At 37.2% G+C, this 22,202-nt stretch overlaps 1 long non-coding RNA gene across 1 annotated transcript; it reads left to right on the top strand.

The window, feature by feature from the left end:
- The first annotated feature begins 12,851 nt into the window (after positions 1–12,851).
- Positions 12,852–18,614, top strand: LOC113506087. The gene is made up of 3 exons (XR_003401688.1): positions 12,852–13,645; positions 17,384–17,386; positions 18,491–18,614. It is a non-coding gene; the product is annotated as an uncharacterized LOC113506087 (long non-coding RNA).
- Positions 18,615–22,202: the final 3,588 nt, after the last annotated feature.

Here is a 22,202-nt window from a genome sequence, read left to right as displayed (position 1 = left end):
TGGTAAGGCCCACTGTGCAGGACGACATTTTCTCCATATTTTATTTTATTTATTTTATTTTATTTAATAATTTATGTACACACAAAAAATAAAGAAAAACACAAAATTACAAAATAGGATGTACAAGGGTGCTGCTTATTTCTAAAGAAATCTCTACCAGCAGACCCGCGGTAGGAGAAGTGGTTGATATTGGCAGTCAACAGTGTGCAACATAATAAAATTACAATTGACGGTAATCAAGATGATTTTAAAATAATATTATCCCCAAGTCATGCATTAGGAATCGAATGGAACCCTAATACTGACAACATTCTTATAGTTTCTTCAAAAGTGCAAGATTGTAAAGATGGAATACCATTCACTAAGCGTTCCATTCTATCTATAAAATCTAGTTTTTTTGATCCATTGGGTTTGATTAGCTGTTGTATTATTGTATGTAAAATGATTTTACAAAATTTATGGTCTTTCAAATTAGGATGGGATGAGGAAATTCCCTTTCATGTACATACTTCATTTAAGAAATTTATTGATAATGTTCACTACTTGCAAACTATTGAAATACCTCGACATGCCTGTTGTAGTGATCCTGTAAAAATAGAATTGCATTCCTTTTCTGATGCTAGCATGAAGGCTTATGCCGGCTGCATATACATTAGGTCAACTGATGCTCTAGGCAACTGTACTGTAAAACTATTATGCGCTAGAGCAAAGGTAGCGCCACTGAAGACTACAACTATACCCAGATTGGAATTATACGGTGCTCTTCTTGTAGCAAGACTATGTAATAAAGTAGCTAAATCACTGCGTTGTGATTTAGCCTGTAAAACTTTTTGGTCAGATTCTAAAATTTTACTGGGTTGGTTGTGTACTCCTTCACTAAAGCTCGAAACCTTTGTAGCACATAGAGTTGTATCTATTCATTAATTATGTAATAATTGTAAGTGGTTGTATGTCCCTGCATCACAGAACCCGGCTGATATTGCATCTCGAGGTGTAAACCCAAAAGAGTTACCATTATTATCATTATGGTAGCAGGGACCTACTTTCATACAAGAAGGAGAGGAACATTGGCCATGCCAAGGTTCCCAGTTAACTCGCACAAAATTACCTGAGGTACTTGTTAACACCTCATGTGTTGACACGTCACAATCAGATAATATAGTTATTAAAATAACAAATTATTCTAGTTTTTCGAAATTACGTCGTAAAATGTAAACAATAATTTAAGGACAATTTAACTGAAGAAGAGTTAGCCATAGCTGAAAATAAACTAGTGTACCTTTCTCAACAAGAAAGCTTTCCTAATTTTGAAAAACAATGTAAAGCAGCTCCACTATTAAGTTTGACACCATTTATTGATGACAAGGGATTGCCAAGAGTTGGAGGTCGTCTGCAAAACTCAACATTTGACTATGAGAGGAGCTCGTGGCTAAGCTATAACCGCATAAGTGATTCGATCACAGGTTAAGCTATGCTTGACGCGGTTGGTCCGTAGATGGGTGACCATCTTTGTCATAACGAGTTCCTCCGTGTTTCGGAAGACATGTTAAATTGTGGGTCCCGGCTGTTATTCCTACATCTTTGACAGTCGTTACAGGTAGTCAGAAGCTTGAAAAAGTCTGACAACCAGTCTAACCAAGGGGTATCTTGTTGCCCAGGTAACTGGGTTAAGGAGGTCAGATAGGCAGTCGCTCCTTGTAAAACACTGGTGCTTAGCTGAAACCGGTTGGACTGGTAGCCGACCCCAACATAGTTGGGAAAAGGCTAAGCCAATGAAACGACATCCAGCTATTATTGATTCTAAGCATTACTTATCAAAATTATTAGGAGCTTGTGGCTAAGCTATAACCGCATAAGTGATTCGATCACAGGTTAAACTATGCTTGACGCGGTTGGTCCGTAGATGGGTGACCATTTTTGTCATAACGAGATAAAGATAAAGATATATTTATTTTGCAAATATGGGTACAAAGTAAATGGTGTTATAAAATAAACAAGTTCTGCCATATTTTGCCATTCGGCGTGCAAACATTTACAAATTGTTGTTATTACAATCTAAATTATACACATTAAATTATACATCAAAACTAAGCAATTAAATTATACAAATAAGTATCATTAACTAAAACTAGATGAAACTCTAAACATAATATAAATAAATTTAAATAATGCTTAACAGTATACAATTAAATAGGTACCTACTTAGACTACTTAGCGACTAGTTTAATGTCTTTGTCAGATAGAAATTCTCCTATATTATAGTATGCTTTAGTAACTAAATATTGCTTTAACTTATTTTTAAACATTTTAGTAGGTAATTCTTTCCATGACTTAGGAATATTATTGTAAATGATCGGAGCCATGCAGAAGACACTTTTGCGCATTAAAGTAGTCTTAGTGGTCTGGAGACATAGTCGGCTATTGTCGCGTCTGTTTCGTGGAACAGTATCGGCAAGTCGTTTAAAACGGCTCGGGTTCGACTTTACAAACACAGCCACTTCTAATATATACAAACAGGGTAACGTTAAGATTTTATATTTCTTAAAATAAGGTACGCAGCTATCGGTTGTTTGAAGTTTAAACATTGCCCTTACACATCTTTTTTGTGCCTTGAATACTGTTTCCTTATCGGTCGCATTGCCCCAAAATATTATGCCATAGCGTAAGTGGCATTCAACTATGCCGTAATAAGCGGTAAGTAGTGCATCTGTATATATAATTGACGACAAAGTGTATAGGGCGTATGCAGATTTGCTGAGTTTCTTGCATAAAATCTCTATATGAGCTTTCCAATTAAGTTTCATATCTATCTCAAGCCCTAGGAATTTGGTATTTTCAACTGCCTCTATAATATTACTATCGTATTGTACGTTTACGTTTTTATTAGGTATCCGTTGTCTAAAATGTATCAATTTAGTTTTACTTAAGTTAATTTTTAAGTTGTTTGTATCTAGCCAGCTTACAACGGATTTTAATGCATTATTTATATCATATTCATACGTCTCTAAATTATTACACGGTATAGTAACGGTGCTATCATCTGCAAATAAAGTCAATTGTTGTTCTATGAATTTTGGGAAGTCATTGATATAAAGTATAAATAAAAAAGGACCGAGGACGCTTCCCTGCGGTACACCATATGTAACTTCGCGTTCTGTCGATCGAAATACATCTTCATGTTTATTGTATTTATTAAATTGATTAACTTCAGTTATCTGTTTTCTATGTTTTAGGTACGAATCTATTAAATTAAGGACATTACCTCTAATGCCGTATGCTTCTAGCTTCCTTAAAAGAGTAGGATAATGTACATAATCGAAAGCCTGTGTCATATCACAAAACAAACCACACACAGGTCTTCTCATATCTACATTACTTATGACATTGTAATAAAAATCAAATATGGCCATATTAATAGTCTTGTGCATTCTAAATCCCTTCTGTTCGTCACATAAAATGTTATGTTTTTCGACATATTTCGAAAGCTCATTATATATGTATTTTTCAAATATTTTAGATATTACGGGTATAAGTGAGATCGGGCGGTAACATTTCATCAACTCTCTGTTCTCTTTTTTGAAAAGCGGCTTAATGATCGATGTTTTTAAGGCATTTGGGTAGATACCAGCACTAATACACAAGTTTATTATATAACTAAGGTGACTACAAATTTCCATAGATACATACTTAAGTATTTTTGTAGCAATACCATCATAGCCCACACTATTCGTGTTATTCAATGACATTATAATTTTATGTATATCCAACGGAATACTGAGTGCTAGGAACATGGATGACGTATTTGTGTTTATTTTACAGCATTCAGGTTTGTCATTGGCAGCAAGTTTTGCTTGAATTTTATCTACAAAATAGTTGTTGAAAGCTTCTGCTATGTCCTTAGGATGTGATATGATGCTGTTATCAGTCTTAATTTTATTGATAGTTTGTTTAGGTAGATTATATTTTGCAGTATTTATTATTTGCCAAGTCGTTTTTGACTTATTTTTAGATATTTTTATATTGTGGTTGTTTTGTGCCTTTTGTGTCAAATTTATAATTCTTTTATGTAGTTTAGAGTAGGCAGTAAAACAACTTTTATTATTTCTATTTGGGTTCAATCTCATTTGCCACAATAGTTTTCTTTTCTTTAGACTACATATTTTAATTCCTTTAGATATCCACTTAGGTTTTTTTATAATATTTACTTTAATTAATTTTGTTGGGAAACACAAGTCGTATATAAGTTTAAAAGAATCGATAAATGCATTGTAAGCCACATTTGGGTCGTTCGTGTTATAAATTTCTGAAAAAGAAAGATTTTTTATGTAGCTTCGGAATTTCTCTACGTTTTCTTGGCTATAATCTCTCACGGTCTTATACCAATAGTTTATGGTACACATTGTTTGAACCGGGCAATGAAGTAGCTGTGCCGTATGGTCGGACAACGCAAACTCAAATACATTGGTTTTACAAGATTTACTAAAATTATGCGCAAAGTTGTCTAAACATGACATACTGGCCATACGTGTCGGCTCATTTAAAGCTAATTTCAAATTAAATTGCATTAGGAGACATTCAAATGCACTAGTATGACTATTGCGTTTGAGAATATCTATATTGAAATCACCCGCAATTACAATGTTCTTATAACGACAACGTGATATTTCTCGTAAAAGAGATTCAAACTTATCGAAACAATAGTTGACATTATTTACGTTAGGAACTCTATAAATACATACTACAATAATTTTATAATTAGTAAGCTCTATAGCACAGCATTCGAAAATCCCTGACGAAGATAAATTAGAAATTTTATCCACTTCCTTCCATTGAATGCCATTTCTTACTAAGATGCAAGCTCCACCCCTTTTTTGTCCTTGTCTACAATAATGAGCAGCTAGACAGTAGTTAGGCACATATAATTGATTTTGATAGCCCTCCATAATAAAATGTTCTGTTATACATAACACATCAACATTTATATTTTTTTCACATAACTCATTTAAGCATACAGTCAGAACACTAGATTTATTTATTAAGCCTGCAATATTTTGGTGCATAATTTTAAGATATTTATTGGAGAAAAAACTGATTATCTTCCTGATCTTTAGTGTATTTTACAGAAGGATTTGATGAATTACAATTATTCTCCTCAAGAAACGACATTAATTCGTCCTCTATAAATTCCTGTAACATAAAGTAATATTTACAAATATATTCGCCATGCCCCTGTTGTTAACGGATCCACTTTTTTTCCAAAACATATTATAATCATATGACAAGTAATAGTTGGAATCAAACAAGTATGCGCAGTAATGAGTGCATGCATCTAAATATAAAAGATTGTTAAAGTTTTCTATTCTTCTGTTATACATTGTAGAATATCCATTCAATTTAAATGTAGGAGAACATAATATAATATTCGTGTGTTTTATTTTTGAGAGTGTTTCACGTATAGCAACTATTAAGTCAACGTAGTTGTTAGTTTGGCGAAAATCCTCTTCGCCAATGAAAATCAGGCAATAATCATTCCGTGTGTATGTGGTTAACTTTTGCTCTAGGTTGTTAATGAGCATCTTAATACCACAATTAGGTGTTAAGTAATGGCAAATTTGATAATTTTCTAAAGTGCTTTGTGCGATTTTAAGTATTTTGTTCTTGTTATTAGTACTTAAAATACAAACTTTTCGGATAATGCTATTGTTGTTACTTTGCTGTTTCTGATGAACTGTTCTCCTATTTGAAGTGTTGAGAGTATGTTGCTGGTTACTCTTGGACGCCTGTGTGTTTTTATGTTCAGCTCTCGTGGTACAGGAATCAGTTTCAGCAACATTTACGTGGTATTCCTTCTCATCGTCGGACTTCAAGTGAAGATCACTACTACTGCTGTTCAATTTAGTAATATTTGACTGCCTGCGCTTATGTTTCTTAAGCGTGCTTTTTGGTTTTGGATTAAGCGGCGAACTAGTGCAGATTATTTTTAGTTCATTAATACTACGTTCTTGTTCGGTCAATTTCTTTTTTAAAATGCTATTTTCTGTATTCATGTTTTCTATCTCTGAATGTGCTATTTCTAATTGTTCTTTTAAATATTTAATTTCTTCCTTATAGCTTTCAATGTCTCCACTGTTTATTTGTCTTGTGGAAAGATCTGGCATACTATTTGACAGGTATTCCGAATAGGACGAAATGAATGACAAATTCAAAGATTCATTTAATGTTCTTTGTTTACGCTGGGTTACGTTTTCATCATCCATTTTGTTTGACTTATATTTTGCCAATAAATTGCTAACAACAATTTAAATAATCACAAAAATACAAGCTGTCTGTGGGACGCGAACTCACGCCACGCAGATGTGCAGCGCTCGTCGTACGAACTCGGCTACCTGTGTTTCTAATTGGCGTGTCGAAATTAGTAATATCTTTCTTCGCGAAATATTTTTGAATTTAAGAAGTCCGTTAATGACTCGTTGATTTTCGAATTTCTGCACAACACTTTTATTTGTTAATTACACCGAAATATTGCTATTTATTAATGTTTTAGCACTGGGTTTGTCTTAGTTGCACTTAAACTTAGTTTTTACACTGCAATAACACTAGAATAACTGCATAGTCTTATTGATAATGTTTAGTTTTATAAACACGTTAATCGTTTATGTTTTTTATTGTTTATTTCACTAATTGCGCTTTAATTTCGAAGATAACACTTGTACACAATATTTATACTCCAACACACTGTTTTAATACTGTTTTTTGTTTTAATTTGAACTAATTATAATTTTAATTTATTTTAAAAGTAGAGAGTTGTACAGAGTTGTGTTTACAAAGACAGCGCCATCTGTCGAGTTCCTCCGTGTTTCGGTAGGCACGTTAAATTGTGGGTTCCGGCTGTTATTCCTACATCCTTGACAGTCGTTACAGGTAGTCAGAAGCTTGAAAAAGTCTGACAACCAGTCTAACCAAGGGGTATCGTGTTGCCCGGGTAACTGGGTTGAGGAGGTCAGATAGGCAGTCGCTCCTTGTAAAACACTGGTACTTAGCTGAAACTGGTTGGACTGGTAGCCGACCGCAACATAGTTGGGAAAAGGCTAGGCCAATGATGATGACTTATCAAAATTAATTTTCCATTATTACCATGTCAAACATATGCATGCTGGTCCTCAACTACTTCTTTCACTTGTTCGTGAAAATTACTGGCCTTTTAGAAGCAGAGCTTTAGCAAAGAAGACATTTAGAAATTGTACTATTTGTACTCGTATGAATGGAGTGGTTGTTAAGCAAATTATGGGATATTTGCCAGCTAGTAGGTTAACTCCGGGCTATCCCTTCGAAATTACGGGTACAGATTTTGCAGGACCATTCCTAATAAATGATCGAAAAGGACGGGGATCTAAATTAATAAAATGTTACTTATGTATTTTTGTATGTTGTAAGGTTAAGGCTGTACACCTAGAATTAGTAAGTGACCTCAGTACAGAAGCATTTATTCAAGCTTTACGTAGATTTATTAGTAGGAAAGGTAAACCTATAGAAATTTGGTGTGACAATGGGTCCAACTTTATTGGAGCTCGTCGTCTAATAGGAAATTTTATAAAATCAAACTGGAACTCTGTGTCAGAACCTTTTGTAGGGGAGGGTATTAAATTTAAATTCTCACCTGCATATTCTCCTAATTTTGGCGGACTTCATGAAGCAGCTGTAAAATCTGCTAAATATCATTTGAAAAGGGCCTTGGGTAGTTCGTATATGAATTATGAAGAACTTGCAACTTTATTCACTCAGACAGAGGCAATACTCAACTCTCGGCCCCTTTCCCTTTATCTTCCAATCCTCACGACCTGTCTCCTCTCACCCCAGGGCACTTCCTGATCGTGAGATCCTTGCTGCCAGCACCAGACCTAACCTAACCCAAATCCGAGTCGCCTGCATCGCTACGCGAGGATCGAGCAAGCCCGTCAACATTTTTGGGCCAGATGAGCTCGGGAGTACGTCTGCGAGCTACAACAGCGCACCTAGTGGCAGAAACGCCAAGCAGACATAACACCTGGCCAGCTAGTACTTATTAAAGAAGAGTTGACTCCACCACTGAAGTGGCCCTTGGGACGTATAGAAGCCGTCTACCCAGGGTCGGATGGAGCAGGCAGAGTTGCTGATATAAGAACCACAAAAAGTACAGTCCGTAGAGCCGTGAATCGCATATGTCCTCTCATGGACGATTGAAACGAAGTTTCAAGGCGCGGGAGGATGTCTAAGTTTTTAACCTGTGGTCCCAACTCAATGGCTCGCGCCCGCCATTTTTTATTCTGTGGACACCAGCGTCCGGCGACGAGCGACGGTGCCGACGCGCATTAAGCATTCAATTTCGACAGCAACCACCAACATGGCGCACACGCACCTCAACTACGTTTTCCTTAACTGTATATATCAAGAATTCTAAGTAAAAGTATATTATTATGAATAAAAGCGTATTATTCAACACTACGTAAAATGGCGTAATGGTTCGATATGTAGCAGGCAGAATAAATAAAAATTGTAACCATAGCAACTGTCAGAATGCCATTGTTAGCGTCATTACATTTCGAAATTACAACTAAACTAATTTGTGGAGTCGATTATTATCTATATTAATAATTTCAACCAAAACATTATATGAATAACAAAACATAAAAAAATATTAATTTGGAGTCGACAAGATATATCCGCAAAATTCAGATTATGGATTAATTTCGTTAAATTCCAATGGTACTGACAAACAAACCGCTGTCGCCATCTTTACTGTTGACTTTTCGCAAAAATATAGTTCAAATGTCATTTAGTTTCGCATAGGGATTTATTTGTCTTAAATAAGTCGATTGATGTAGATATACGAACTCTTTTCTTAATTGCAGCGTGCCGTCGCTTTGATAACTGTAGGAGCTGTAAATTGAAAGCGGTGTCGTGGATACCTATGTAGGTACGGTTATGTGGCGAAACTGTGGAGAGGACTATATTATATCTTGCGGTTGATAGCGATAGATTTGTTGAGTTGTTTGATTGACTTTGTCATATGCCGATAATCTGTGCATTTTTCCATACTAATATTATAAATGCGAAAGTATCTCTCTGTCTGTCTCGCTTTTACACCAATACTACTGAACCGATTGTATGGATTTTTTGTTCTATTAAATGAAAAAAAAAGGGTTGTAATGGGGGCTTATGGTAGGTCAAAACTATTTTTTTTTATTCACTACAATCTGTCACAAACTGAGGACATTAAGTAGTTGGCTGGTTAGGGTCTGTCATAACATGCTCGGAATGTGCCTGGGTCACATCCTACTTTACTTTTTTGTGATTTTAGTATGTCCTGGGGCAGTTTTCGTTTTAGTCGACGAGTTGTGTGAGTTTCCTCCATCAAAACTTTTGCTGATCGGTTTGGGTGGTTTGTGATCCTTTTTTTGTAGGTTTTTACATGTCGTATAATTTCTTGTTTGACAGTATGTACTTGGAGGTCGTGATGCAACTGTTCGTTTGTCACGTACCATGGAGCGTCGGTTATCATTCGCAGCATTTTGTTCTGGAATCGCTGGACTATTTCAATGTTAGAGCGAAAGGCTGTCCCCCACAGTTGGATGCTATAAGGTCCAGATTGGTTTTAGTATGGCCTTGTACAAAAGCAGCTTGTTGCTCATCGATAGTTGTGATCGGCGACCTATTAACCAATAGTATTTACGTACTTGCAATGCCAATTGTTTGCGTTTGGTGAATTATATGTTTTTGCCATGTGAGTCGTTTGTCCAGGTGTAAGCCTAAGTATCTCACGTGGTCTTCTTGGGAAATTTGAAGGTTGTTGAGCTTTACTGGTGGACGTGCACCTTTTTTCAAGGTGAAAGTAACATTTACTGACTTAGTTTCATTTGCTTTGATTTGCCACTTCTTGAGCCAGTTTGAAATATTGTCTATTCCATTTTGTCAAATTTTTGATGCCTCTGTTGGGTCCTCATGGGAAGCCAAGATTGCTGTGTCATCGGCAAAGGTTCCAGTTGTTATGCAGTCTGAGATTGGTAGGTCTGAGGTGTAGATCAGGTAGATTAACGGTCCTAGGACGCTACCTTGGGGGACTCCCGCTTTGATATCACAAAGGCCTGAAAATGCCTCACCGTGGTTAACCAAGAAATATCTATTCTCTAAGAAGGATTTGAGAATGTAATCGGCGTAGTTGGGGAACAATGATTTTATTTTAAACTAGCTGTTGCCCGCGACTTCGTCCCCGTGGGTAGAAGATATAATAAGTTATGATTTATATCTGCCCTGTTTTTTCACATTTTTTAATGTATCTTCGCTCCTATTAGTCGCAGCGCGATGGTTTATAGCCTAAAGCCTTCATCGATGTATGGTCTATTCAACACAAAAATATTTTTTCAATTTGGACCAGTAGTTCCTGAGATTAGCGCGTTCAAACAAACAAACAACCAAACTCTTCAGCTTTATATATTAGTATAGATATAGATAATAATCCTTCATGCCATACCCTGTCGAAGGCTTGAGATATATCAAGAAAGACACTCGCGGAGTACCTTTTTGCTTTAAACGACTTGTCTATTTCATTTATTAACCTATGCACTTGGTCTATAGTGGCGTGCCTTTGCCGAAAAACCAAATTGATGATCGGGTATCGGTCCATGTTGTTCTACTAATGGCATAATTCGTTGTAGTATCAGTGTTTCCAGTATCTTCGACGGTATGGGTAGCAGACTAATTGGCCGATATGACTTTGGGTCCTCAGATTTTTTATCTGGTTTCAATAACATGATTATTTGTGCAGTTTTCCACTGTGGTGGAATGAATTGAAGTTTAACTATGGCGTTGTAAATTTCTGTAATCATTGTTATCCCAGAGTCAGGTAGTTTTTGCAGGATTTTATTTGTAATAAGGTCATATCCTGGAGATTTCTTTGACTTGGCTTTTTGTATTACTCTTCTGACTTCTGTCTTGGTAAATCTTATCGGCGTTATTTCATGTGTTTCCGAGGCTTTCAGGTATTCTATAACTTTTTTCTCGTGTTCCACTGGGCTTTAATTATCTGCCTTTCTCAGTGGTGGGGATGTTGTCGTTGGTCGCTTGATATTTCTTATTGCTTTCCAAAGAGAATAGTCAGTAGCTGAGGTGGCATCAAGGTCCTTAAGATATGCTTGGAATCCAGCGTTTTAGGCTTCCGGTTATTGGAATGTGTAATGGGATATTTGATTTTTTGTAACTCCTTGTAGGCAATGCATCCCTTATAATTGGCTGGATGGTTACCTTCACAGAGGATGCATTTCACTTTGTCGGAACGTTCTTTCTTAGGGCACTTTGTTGTGTGATGGGGTCCAGCACATTTCATACAACTGAGTTGTCTGTAGCAGTACTTTTGTGTATGTCCATATTTTTGGCAGTTGGAGCATTGAGGAATTGTGCGTTTAGGTCTTGGAGGTTCAATTTCTATACGACAGTTAAGGAGTTATCTGATACTATAAATATCCCTAGTGTTAGGACTTGGTAGCAAGTCTATAAAAAACATTGGGAGGGGCTTTTTTGTTCTGCTGTTTTTGATATTCCAAATATTGGTTGGCTTATGGTTTAATTCTTCTAAGGCTTTAGAAGGATGCATGCCTTTTAATACTACTCTGAAGTTTTTCTCACCTTTGGGTTGGTATGTGAAGAACTCAGTGTTTTTACTTTTGAGTTCTTTGTAAATAGTAGAATATGTCTCGGGAGATTTAGCCTGAATTTTGACTTTTTCACCTTGTAAGATTTTGATTTCATAATTTTCGTGAGCCACGTCTTCTAACATTTTTGATAGGGGCTGAATATTACTGAATACTACCTTATCAACGAAGAAAGGAGGTGGCTTTGCGATGAGACGAGTTACTTGGTCTGCATCTTTCGTTTCTTCCGAAGTTTCCAGTTCCGCAAACATATTCGATGTTGGTACTGGTGCCGCCAGCCAATAACTCAGTTTGGTTTGTTTTGGGTGCGTGATGTTGTTTCAGGGCTGCTTCTCATTCTCTTGCGACTGTTCTCTTCTTGCCATTTATGAGCGTCCTTTTGGTCGTTTTTATGAGAATTTTCCATGCAAACTGCCTCTAGGGTTTGAGTATTAGTTACAGGTGCCTCTGATGGTATGGTAATCTGCTGCGTAAGATTAGGTTTCGGGTTATTATTTTTTGTAATTATATTAGACCAAAATCCCCCCCCCCCTCCAGAATCCAAGGGGCAGCGAGGGCTTCTCCATCCAAGGGAGGGATTCTCCACGATCTGTGGTACCCTCCTGGGGTAGATATGTTTTAGAGTCCGCCATTTCATAGTTTGTTGCTGAGCTTTGTCTTTTCTGTCGGGGTGTGATCCCTTAGGCCGCGTCTTACGAGACTAAAGGCACGCCCATGCCTACTGATTTTGGTTCGCGCTAGGTATTTGATTTCCCTAGTACCTTCCATGTCTGGGGGCCGTTCCCTATCCACCACCTGGGACGCGGTCGATGGGAGTCCAGCAACTCCACACGACAAAACTAATATAAAACCCTTTTTATAAACATTGTTTGTTAAAAGTAATGAAATATGTGCACAAGGGTAGTCTGAATTTAAGGTGTGTAGTGGGGGGTCAAGGTTACATTTTATCTCGGCATTCCTATGGAAACGGGGACCACCGAACACAATTGAAGTCCACGCGGACGGAGTCGCGGGCAACAGCTAGTTACGTACATACATTTGTGAATGTAAATTTTATTAATACTATAATTATACATTTCAATATGTAAAGGAATATATGCATAATCGTATTTGAAATAAAACCAAACGTTTCCCTAAAATAAACATACCAAGTGGATCATTAAAAATTATAAAACTTTCACATACAATCTGTACGTCAATCATGAAATTAAAATAACAGCAACTCCACACAGAACCGCCTTGTGCCTTTCAGAGCGATCAACAAGTTAGTTTTTACTGCAGACTTAAATGAATTAAGGGCAAGTCTAGCATGTCTCGGGGCATTTTATTATATATACGAATACCATTGCCCTACAAACGAGTTGTGTACCCTATGTAGCCGGTGAGACGAACTGCATAATTTGTGCCTATTTCTAGTATTGATATTATGTACATCACATTTTTAAGTGTATAAAGTAATGTTTTGTCGAATATATAATATGTTGGCTAGAATGAATTGCGAAGTGACAGTCAAAATGCCAACTTCCTTAAAGTGTTCTCTAAGAGAAGCCCTAGAGCCCAACTGGAATATTGAATAATAGCTCATTTTTGCAAAACAAAGACAGTTTCAATTTCTGCAGCTTTACCCCACAACAGTATACCATACGACATGACGCTATGAAAGTAGCTAAAATAAACTAGACGAGCTGTTTCCACGTCGGTGAATTTTCTAACTTTCCTAACCGCTTAGGCAGCTGAACTAAGCTTGCTTGCAAGACATGAAATGTGGGGTGCCCATTTAAGTTTACAATCAATTGTAATGCTCAAAAACAATGTAGATTCTACCGTCTCCAATATCTCATTATTTACAACAATATTGGGGCCTAAATTTTTCACATTTGGCATCGCGAATTTTATGCATTTTGTTTTCTTAGCGTTAAGTACCAAATTATTAACGGCAAACCAATTGGTAACTAAAGAAAGTGAGTTTTGCCAGACTTCGTGGCAAGGTAACTAATGAGACTGTAGATGGTTAATGTCTATTTATTACTTCAATTGCTGGTGCTTATATACTAAGAAGATGCGTGAGATTTACAGGTTTAGCTATCTTAACAAACGTGCAACAATTAACATGTATGTCTTATCTCTATCGTATCTAAGTAATGTAGCGACGTGATAGTGCCGCTACATATACTCCCCCCTTTAAAAAAATAATTAACATATAATTTGAAAAAAAATAGTATGTACCTAATTATATAATAACTTAACCTTGCTGATAAATTACATCCTATGCGTAATGTAATGTCATTGTTGCTAATTCTAAGGAAATAAAAACTGCTGCCTTTGTTGTGACGGCGGCGGCGGTCGATGAACTATCCACTGCATTTGTGCTGATTGTTTCTTGCTATTGTTTTCACTCTTCTGTCTAAGGTCTTCAGTATTCCGTAGAGAAGAAGGATGCCATTTGTGATGAGGATTTGTCCAATTGCAATGTTTCTCGTCCACCGTAGCTCTTCCAGGACAAGACTTTTGAGATGGTCGGCTTCATTTTGATTAAGGCAACTGTCGGAGTTATATACGATTTGATCTTTGGAGCTTTGGTTGCCCATTGTTCTCTCGTAGATACTGACGGTATATGATGGTATTTTCAAAATACGGTGAGTATTTAAATGGACTGATTACTCGTGTCAGCAAGTGACGAATCGTACTGTCGGCTTAACCGCCCGTCCTGACTTCGTGATGTACGTGTTCCGCCCGTTGTGGTTATTTTCTGAATTTGGCACGTCCGTTCCACTATTGAAGACAAATGCAGGTTTTAATCGGTCTATAGATATTGCTTTTTCATTGTCCCCCATTTTAATGATAAACGTCTTATCCATCCTCTTTGTCACTAGAAAAGGTCCTTCGTATGGTGGTGTTAAACTTTTCCTTATTCTGTCACAACGCACGAATACATGTGAGCATTTGTTGAGTTCGGGGTGAATGAAAACTGTTTGTTTAAATTTCTTGCGTTTTGATGCTGACGTCATACGGGAAATGTCCTTTTGTATATTTATGACAAATTCTTCGTATATGGAAGGCTGTGACGATTCAAAAAATTCTCCGGGAAGCCTTATAGGTGCGTCATATATCATCTCTGCTGCACTATATGCTGTGTCCTCGCGTACACAAATTCGTAATCCAAGTAGAACTGAAGCAATTTCGTTTATCCAATTAGCATTAGATTCTCTTGACATTAGCGCCGCTTTTAAAGTTCTATGAAATCTCTCTATCATTCCATTTGATTGTGGGTGATAAGGCGTTGTTCTGATTTTGTGTACTCCTAAAAATTGTGAAAGTGATTCAAATATTCTTGATTCAAATTGTCGACCTTGATCCGTAGTAATGCGTAATGGGCATCCGAATCTTGCTATCCATCCCTCATACAGTATGCGCGCTACTGTTTCGGCTGTGATATCTTTAACGGGAAATACTTCCGGCCAAGAAGTACAACGATTGTAATTAAATATCGCTTTCCTTGAGAAACAGGTAACGGTCCAACAATATCGATGTGTAGATGTTCAAAACGCTGAGATGGCATAAAGTTCCCGACAGGTGATATAGTGTGGCGTTGCACTTTTGATTTTTGACAAGCTAGGCACGATTTACACCATTCATTTATATCTTTATTCATACTTGTCCATAAATATCTTAATGTCATGAGTTATCATGCATGACATTAAAAATTTGTCTCCGAAATTTTTCTGGTAAATAGGGGCGATTATTTCCTGTAGATATGTCACAGGCGATGACTTCAGTGGAATCCGGAACCTTGATATTTGAAAATTTCAAATTCTTGTTATTACGAAGTCGTAATAATTCTTGGTCATCATGCTGACATCTTGCTAAATCAGCATAATTAATCGGTGATGGCACATCAATTTGTTCTATACGTGACAATGCGTCTGCTACAATATTGTCACGTCCTTCTATATGTTGAATGTTGGTACAATATTGTGAAATAAAATCCAGTTGTCGTATTCGCCGTGGCGTATCATTTGATGACGGTTTTTGGGAAAATGCGTAAGTCAAAGGTCGATGATCTGTAAAGATAGTAAATTCTCTTCCTGCGACTAACCTTTGAAAATGTTTGACTGCCATATAAATAAAATATAATATATATAATGTATATTCCGAGCAACTCTCTGTCGAATGTCGAGTATTTTTGTTGAGTATCACTTAATTTCTTTGAAAAGAATCCTAATGGTTCCAAATTACGTTCTGACTTCTGCTGCAGAACTGCGCCAATACAGGTCGAACTGGCGTCCGTCAGAAGTGCCAAAGGGGCGGTGCGAGAGGGGTGAACTGTTAATACTGCGTGCATTATATTTTCCTTGCATTTATCAAAAGCTTTTTCGGCCCCTGTTTTCCAAGAAATTGGAGAATTATCGTTCTTTTTAGAGTCGTGCAGGTAGTTGTTTAAGATAGTTTGATATTCAGCGGTATGAGGAAGATTGTTTCTGTAAAAGTTGATCATTCCTAAAAATCTTCTTAGCTCCTTGATTGTCGTAGGTTTAGCAAATTCCATAATTACTTTGTTCTTTTCCTCCGTTGGTCGTATTCCTCGACGTGTTGTATGATAACCCAGAAAATCTATTTCACTCTAAAGAAAGTCACATTTTTCGAGATTAATTGTTAATCCATTTTCATGTAAACGTTTGAAAACCGTATCCAAATGTTGATAATGTAGAGCCTCGTTTTCAGATGCTATAAGACAATCGTCGACGAATATGAATACGAAATCCAAATCCCTGAATAGCGAGTCCATGAATCGTTGGAATGTTTGCGCCGCATTGCGTAAACCGAAAGGCATTTTTGGAAATTCAAAAAGTCCAAAAGGAGTGATAATAGTAGTTTTTTCCACATTTTCTGCAGGAATGCAGTGGTACGCCTTTCGAATATCAATTTTGGAAAAGATTTGCTTCCCTTCTAATATGTAAGTGAAATCAGTTAGTCGTGGAAGTGGATATTTGTCCAGTACAGTCACGCTATTGAGCATTCTATAATCTCCACATGGTCTCTATTCACCGTTTTTTTTCTTAACCATGTGCAAAGGACTAGCCCATGGGCTGTCCGAAGGGCGACAAATGCCAAGCTCCATCTTAGTCTGAAATTCCTTCTTTGCTATATGATATTTATCAGGAGGTAATGGTCTTGCACGTGCTGATACCGGTGGTCCTTTAGTGATAATATGATGCTTAATCTTGTGTTTTGGAGTAGTGTGGAGGCGTAGTAGGCTGTAGGGAGTAGGCTGGTTTCGTAATATCCTCGTATTCATTTAATAGTTGAGTAATGCGTGGATTCGTCTCAATGTTAATAGTGCGGATTGTTTGCTGCGTCGATTTGATCAGGGTTGCGGGCGTTGTCAGCTCAGTTATCCTATCTATGAGTTTTCGACCAGCTGTATCGACTAATAGCTTATAATGCTCTACAAAATCTGCTCCAATAATCGGTTGTGTTACATCGGCGATGACAAAGTTCCATACAAAGTTTCTTCGTAGCCCCAAGTTTAGAGAGAGTGTTTTTTCACCATATGTCTTAATTTTTGTACCATTGGCGGCATAAAGTGTACATTGTTCATTTTGTATTAATTAATGTCTCTGTGGCTTGCTAATAACTGAAATATTTGCTCCCGTGTCAATCAAAAATCTCATACCACTTTTTCGGTCGGTAATAATGAGGCGGTTGGACGGGTGAACAGCACAGAGTTCCGCCGTTGTCCGTGCTTCAGTTAGTTTCCCTGGTTCCTTGAGTTGAGATCCTGTTTCCAATCACAAGGTTGAACACACTTTTGCGCATATTTTTTAAATCTTCCATGGTAAAAACAAAAGTGCCTTCTTTCTCTTGAACTTGCCCGTGGTAGGAAATGCCGACGATTGGAATAACTTTGAGTGCTGCGTCGATAGTTTTTTTGACCTTGCTGAATTGCATTTAGTTCCAATTGCATTTCTGCTAACTGTGCTAGTATGCATGACATTGCATCGTCGCCTGATTTGTTTCCGTTTACAGCTGACACCTCTGTACGTGTTGAATTTATTAATATCTTGTCCGCGATCTGGCTCATCTTGTTCACATCTATGTCTTCTGTGACTGCTAGAACCGAAGTCACTGATGGTGGCAGAAGTCCAACCATAGAAGTTTGATGGTTTCGTCGCTGATATTTCCGTTACTCAGGGCCCGCATCTTGCGCAGAAGATGTGATGGTTTCTGCTCGCCGAGATCCATTTCAGAAAATAATTTTTGGAGCTGACGTTGGTCTGATTCCTCATAGCAACTGATTAGGCGTTCTTTGATAGCCTTGTACTTTTCTATTGGCGGTGGGCAAGTAATGAGGTCACTAACCTGTATTATTTCTTCTTTTGGCAGTTTTGCGATGACCGTATAGTACTTGTAATTGTCGCCTTGCTTCTGTGGTGCTACTATGGCTTCTAGTTGCTTAAACCATAATCTGGGTTGGTCCCTCCAAAACCCCCGAATACGGGATAAAATGGCGGTTCCGGCTGCTATCTCCAAGGTTTCTTGTTGGCTGCTGCTTGATTTGCAGGGTGAATGAGTCATGTTGATTGTTCTTCGTCGGGGTCACCAATTTGCCAGACTTCGTGGCAAGGTAAATAATGAGACTGTAGATGGTTAATGTCTATTTATTACTTCAATTGCTGGTGCTTATATACTAAGAAGATGCGTGAGATTTACAGGTTTAGCTATCTTAACAAACGTGCAACAATTAACATGTATGTCTTATCTCTATCGTATCTAAGTAATGTAGCGACGTGATAGTGCCGCTACAGAGTCATTAATATCATCAAAACTACTTCTATTTATATTTACTAAATATAAGTGAAGTATTGTAAGCAAAAAGTACAGTGTCACAGATGCCTTTTAAATAGAATGGCAGGTCATTTATATACACCAGGGGGCTTAGAAAAAGTAACAATTTAAAAACGATAACGAAGTTCAATAAGACTAAACAGTATGGGATTGACATAAGCCGCGTTAAGTCACGTGGTCAATCGTCATCGTTATCGTAAGTTGCAAGACAATGTTATAATTCATAACAAAACCATAACGAAACGAATCGATATCGCGTTTATCCCATACAAATGCGTAGACAAGCAGCACTTTCGGTGTTCGTTATTATCACGATCGTGATTGTTAAAAAAGATAACGAAACGAACGTTCAAACGTTGTAGTTATCGTTACAATATGGCCGAATTTCATTGAGCAGCTTTTAGACGTCAAGTGTTTACTGAGTTCACTCTACAGTTTCTTTTCTTGCGAAGTCAATATATTTTAAAATGCACTCTCTACGTTTATCGTGGGCTGCACACAATGAAAACACCTGGGAGAGGCGCCAAAAGCGAACATCACACCGAAGGCAATTGGAATCAATTCAAGAAATGCCAGAATTGTTGTTCATGCAACATTTCAGGCTTAACAAAAAAACCTTCCGAAAGCTATGCAGCGACTTAAAGGTCATACCCTATTCGGCTTAAAGACATTTATTTTCTTATAAAAACTGTATAGTTCATTTAAAATACGATACGCAAAACAAATTCAATTAAAATGTAGTATAGTAAGGTAAACGCTCCTAATACGGCGGTAGTAAAAATCGCTTCCTATTACGGTGGTATTTCTATTTTCGCGTTTTATTCCCGTTTTATTCAATGTAGGTACACCAAAACCGAAACTATTTATCCTAAATCTTTTAATTTATGACTTAACTGACGTTTGCAAGTATAGCACATAGACAACACAACAAATTCAATCAGTCTGTGTTAAGTAGTCGACGTAAGAGGTGTTACCATACAAACGCGGATCAACAAAAGTAAGTACACAAATATTTAGAAACTATGTTTTTCGTATTAAGATGCCGTTCGAGGTTGTTAATTTGTTATTTATATCATTTTCTTATTATTACGCTCACTATTATTTTATATTTTATTTTATATTAGTAAGTCATTTTTTACCAAAAACTTAAAAAACAAAATACCGCCGTAAAATTTTGCAGATTAATCCTAATACGGTGGTATGACTCCGAAATAGGAAAAGTACTGAACATATTTAATTGTTTATAACTTTCAATTGATTAACTTATTGAATTAGTCTCAAGTTTAGTTGAAATAATTATTAACCACATAACTTAGAAACCATAGGCGTTGTCCTAATAGAATGCGAATGCGATGCGAGCGATGCGACCATCGCGTGTTCGCGCGACGTCAAAAACTTGGTGTCCTAATAGAACGCGAATAAGCGATTACGCGAATCTTGCTCGCGCAATTTTACGACGGGAGCGAGCGTGACCGGGCAGTGGCACGGTCGATACCAACAACCATGGACGTCAGATACGCAAAATTTTTGCTGTCGGGAAATATTTGGATGACGTTTTATGCGGATTTAGATGGAAATGAAAAAAAAAACAACGTGGGACGCAAAGTGCCTTGTCAAAAATTAGACCAATTCGTGGTGAATTTCACAATCAATATTTTGACTTACTGAGACGACTGAGAAGATGAGTCTGCATTTTATGATTATATGTCTATGTCACCAGAAGCATTTGACTACCTATGCAATATGATCAGAGATGATTGCAATCATGTTGTTACCAACTACAGAAGACCTATAAGTGTGGAGGAAAGATTGGTGCTGACGATTAGGCGAGTGTAATTTCTATAATAATTTACTAGGTACTTGTTTAAATATACAGGGTGTTAAAGTATTTTTTTTTAATTAAATCAGTCAGCCAATTTCTGCAGAACATTTGGGAACCACGCACTTTGTAAAAATTATATTTGAGATTTCAAGTCTTTTGGATTTGAATTTCGTTGACTAATTTAATTTATTGAAGGAAAGGAAAACAAATTACGTAGGTATAAATTAAAATAAAGGTTTATTTAAGTTCAAAGTAAAAAAAAACAAACAAACTGCAAAGTTAGAAATCATTTACGGATAGCTCAGTATCGTACTCATGTAGACCTAGGGGATCATTTTCGTAGTAGTTCCGCACCGACGACATTGAATGATGTGACGCGTTTACCGGAGAGGGTAATATATATTGCGATATTGGCGTAGATGATGTTGAAGAGGTAGTGAGACTAATTTCGTCAGCAATAAAAGTTTGAATTTTACTTTTCAGTCTTAGTTTTTGTACTGGCGTTAAATACTTGAAATATGGCGCCAATGATTTTAAGAACAACATGTCTTCATCGTTTTGTTATTTGTTTTTCTCATTAAAAGCTTGTATTTTTTGTTTTTCCACTTCAATCATTTTTTGAAGAAAAAGCGTCAGTTCTGGTTTTTTTGCCTGTCTTTGCCTTTGCCTGAACTCGCTTGCTCTAGATGAACCAGACTCGCTGTCTGTCGTCGTAGGGAATCTATTTCGGGGGATCAAATTACGACTAGCTAGAGAACCTTCGTTAACAGATTCCGAAACAGGTTCTTGATTTTCCACCACTTTTTCAATTTGATCCATTTTTGGAGTCTCAACTTGATCCATTTCTGAAGTTTCAACTTGATCTATTTCCGGAATCACAACCGTATCTGAATTTTGAGTTTCGTTGTTATCAGATCCCGCATTTAAATCCTGAAAGTTGCTTTGGGTGTGCCTAGGTTTCACTATATCTTTAAAAAAATATAGTTCCTTAAAAAACTACCATTTGCCTATATAAGTCTCATCGCTATTAGGACTGCCTGGGTCACCCGATCGAGGACGACGGACTTTCTTGGCTTCCTTTGTGGTGTAAATATCGTTACTTAAAAACAACGGCCAAAAAATAAATATTTTAATATTATATTATTGTTAGTTTTGTATAGGTAAAATTAAAATCTGTATGTTCATCGGACAAGCACACCGTATTTTATTATTAGCGATTGAACCAGTCGGCGGCTCGGTCGTCCCATTGTTTCAACGCGCGAGGTGGGGACTCGCATTCCACTACCGCGCGCGCGCATCATTGTTAACCGACCGCTGGCTAGTCAACTTATGGCCTTCTACGCGATCACTGTGCCGCTCTGTACGCTGCTGCGCTTTCGCTTTGGCTTAACATCATTTCACTGTGGTTTCTTAGGTTTACGCGAATGTTAGACATTGAAATGAAACTACTTTTACGGATTTTATCGCGGTTTAATTTTAGATTTTAGTTCCCGACGTTTCGAAACCTTTGCAGGTATCATGGTCACGGGCAGACTGAGATGGCGTTCGTCTTGACAGAAGATGTTGCTCGTTCTACCTTCATATTTTAATTAATTATTTGTAGTCCGACCTACGCAGTATGAGCTCACTGTGTCTTGATGTCTTGCAGCGCTGCTCTTGGGTTTGGCCTTGAGTTTATTTATTATTGGATCCCAAGTAGGTGATATCTTCCAGCCATCTTCTCTATTGAAATTAGGGTGTTTTTTAATCTCAATAGCCTCGCGAAACATCCTAGGTAGGAATTTGGATTCTTTAGCGAGGATCTGTGGTTGGTCAAATCTAATATAATGGCTGGAACCTTCAGCATGTTC

Source organism: Trichoplusia ni, chromosome 28 (assembly GCF_003590095.1).
Source record: "Trichoplusia ni isolate ovarian cell line Hi5 chromosome 28, tn1, whole genome shotgun sequence".
Lineage (NCBI taxonomy): Eukaryota > Metazoa > Arthropoda > Insecta > Lepidoptera > Noctuidae > Trichoplusia > Trichoplusia ni.
This window is presented reverse-complemented; position numbering and strand designations above follow the sequence as displayed.